This window comes from Pipistrellus kuhlii, unplaced genomic scaffold (genome assembly GCF_014108245.1).
Source record: "Pipistrellus kuhlii isolate mPipKuh1 unplaced genomic scaffold, mPipKuh1.p scaffold_m20_p_129, whole genome shotgun sequence".
NCBI lineage: Eukaryota > Metazoa > Chordata > Mammalia > Chiroptera > Vespertilionidae > Pipistrellus > Pipistrellus kuhlii.
The window spans coordinates 1-3306 of record NW_023425437.1 but is presented as its reverse complement, the minus strand read 5'-3'; positions in this window follow the sequence as shown (position 1 = coordinate 3306).

Below are 3306 nucleotides of genomic sequence, written 5' to 3'. Positions count from 1 at the left end.
TGAAGCCTGCCTTTCTCCAGCCCACACTGATCACAGATTTACACCTTTGGCTCTGAGCACAACCTTCAACTTTTATTTTTTATGTGTGTTTATGCCGTTAATTATGTGGTATGTCGGAACTATTTTTGATTATTTTATGGGGTTTGTTTTGTCCCTTCAATTTAATTACAAACTCTTTAAGGACAGGGTCAGTGTTCCCTGCTTGCTTAATAACAACTTCCAATTCTTTGCCAACCACCCACATACAATCTTAAATAAAACAGACAATTGATGTATCTTGTTGTTATAACTGCAGTTTTAAGTGAATCATGGGCATCTTCAAATACATTTTTAAAATGGGTTGTTTTCCTCTTTGTACATTTCTTTATTTTTCAAATTCTACATCATGACCCTGCATTACTTTTTAAGTAGAAAATTATATAGCATTAAACATTGAGAGGCATAGATTTTCTTTTCTTTAAATATTTCCTTTTCCTTACAACTTCAGCTAAGACCTCTATTCTAAAACCTCCTAAAACTATAAATTTCCCTAGAGTTTTTTTTCCAAAACCATATATATGTATATCTTACTGCTCATTACCTATAGGTCTATCTTCAAACTTGGTGTCTTAACTCTATTTCATTGCAATGTTTATTCAATCAGCCAACAAATAGTCATCAAGCACTGGTAAGTGTCAGGGACAGCTTTAGAATGACACCACTAAACTGAGCCACACTGGCCAGGGCTCTTTCTAATTTTTATTCTTATTTTTTCTACTAGTGCTATTTTGCTTACATCATACACCCATCCAGTCACCCATCCACTTACATGGCAGCTCATCATCTCAAACACAATTTCTCATAACAAGAATTAATCAAGAAACAAGGTGTTCCAGGATCTGTACTAGGTTCTAGTGATAGCCTGGTAAAAACATAATCTACAGCATCAAAAACAACAAATGCAAATCTATGTTGTTATAAAACTTACCCAAGATAGTTTGAATCTTGACAGAGGTTTGCCTGTTTTGTTAGACTTTTCAGAGAACCAGCTTTAAACACACACACACACACACACACACAAAAAAAACAAAAAAACAAAAAAAACAAAAAAACAAAAAAAAAAACAAAAAACAAAAAACAAAAAAACCTCCCCTTTTTGTTACCATTTTTGGATTAAATTATTTTCTTATGTCTGCTATCTATTTATTATTTCCTCTTTTTTTCTATTCTGTGAGTTGACCTTGTTGTACATTTTCCACCTTCTTATTTTGGCTACTAATACAATTTTTATCCTTAACATCCTAAATTGAATAGAATATTTTTAAGAATATACATTTTCTTTTATGTGCCATTTTAGCTTCAGCACCAAACTAAACGTAGTGTTTTCATTATTGTTCAGTTACAAATGATTATTATTATTACTATTACTACTACTACTACTACTACTACTACTACTACTAGAGATGTGGGGCATGAAAATAGTGCAATCAGGGTTGGGGGATCCTAAGCCTGGCCTTCACCCTCTCAGAGTCCAGAAGCCCTCAGGGGATGTTCAACTGACAGACCTCCTTAGCACTGTCATGGAGGCAGGAGAGGCTCCCCCCATCACCGCTATGCCCTCCAACCATGAGCCCAGCTTCTGGGTGAGCTGCACTCCCCCTGTGGGAGTGCACTAACCACTAGGGGGCAGCTCCTGCATTGAGCATCTGCCTCTTAGTGGTCAGTGCACATCATAGTGACTGGTGGTTCTGCCATTTGGTTCATTTGCATAATAGCCTTTTATTATATGTTGTTTTTAGTTAATTCTCACCTGAGGATATTTTTCCATTGATTGTTAGGGAGAGTTTGAAGGGAGAAGGGAGAGAGAGAGAAACATCGATGTGAGAGAGACACATTGATTGGTTGCCTCCCACATGTGCAATCCTGACTGGTAATTGAACCTATATCCTTTAAACTGGCCAGGGCTGTTTACTTATTTTTATTATGATTTCTTTTTTGAACAATAAATCATGTAGATTTTTTGTTTTGTTTTTCATTTTCTAAATGAATGAAGGCTAGTCTTTTTTTACTGATTTCTAATTTTATTATACAGCCATCAGCAAAAATGGGCTATCTGTCTTATTTTTAGACTTGCTTTGTGATCTACATTTGGTCAATATCTGTGTTATATGAATGTGTATTATGTAAACGATGGGTGCAGATATATCTTCTCCAGATAAAGCTTGTTAATTATTTTTTTATATCTTTCATATTCTTATTTTTGTTTTGTCTGTGTAATCTATCAATTTCTGGAGGGAAATTTTGCTAAAATCTCCTGGAATAATTATAGATTTGTTTAATTTTCTTTGTAATCCTCTCAATTTTCCACTATATTTTAACCCAAAATGACTATAGCAGCCTGTTATATTTTCTATTTGCCTTTCCTTATATAGCCTCTAATTCCCTAAAAATGAAAATTCAAGCATGTTGTTCTTCTACACAAGATGACGCAATTTGTCGCTGCATCACTCTTGAGTGCTTTCACATTATTTCCATGTTTTAAATCTGGCCTATATCTCCACTTCCTATTTCCACCAATTCCTCATAAAATTTCTGTATTGAATTATACTTTCATACCAGTCTCATTTCTACCTCCATGTTATCTCACACCTAGAAACATTCTCCCTCCTATCCTTTTAAAAATCTAACTCCTACTTATTTTTAAATGATATTTACCCAATCAGTACTTATCACTCATTGGACTTCTAGAGAACTACTGGTCTAAAAAGCAAGCATGTCAAACTCAACGGCTAACATGGCCAAATACACAAGATTTATGTTTTATGTAAAACACAAAAAAAGAAAAGCTTCAATTTTCATAGATACGTGGGTTTATTTCTATAGAGACATGCTGAATACAGAGGGCTGAAATAATGAGTATCATTAGCATAAAATAATAAAAAAATTAAAAATTGATATTTTTTCTTGAACATAACTTACTAGACACTGAATAACTGCACAAATTAATAAGCATAATGAAAATAAACCTATTTTTTCTTGTTCTCCAAAAGCAAAGCATTTCCTGTTGTACATACCAAACAAGTCAGTACAAAACTAATGATGTGGCAAATGGCTGCTAAAATATTCACTGCTAGTATTATTGGAGAGAAATGGTGCATCTCTGCATGTAAAGTGCATAAGGGAAATGAATGCAACATGATTATAGTAATCAGTTATTAGCGAATGTTGTAGTTCATTATTAATAATTATGTATAACAAAGACATTGTAACATTGAGCTAAATTTTTTTAAACGTTATACCGTTATATTGGCTGGGCTGCACATATTC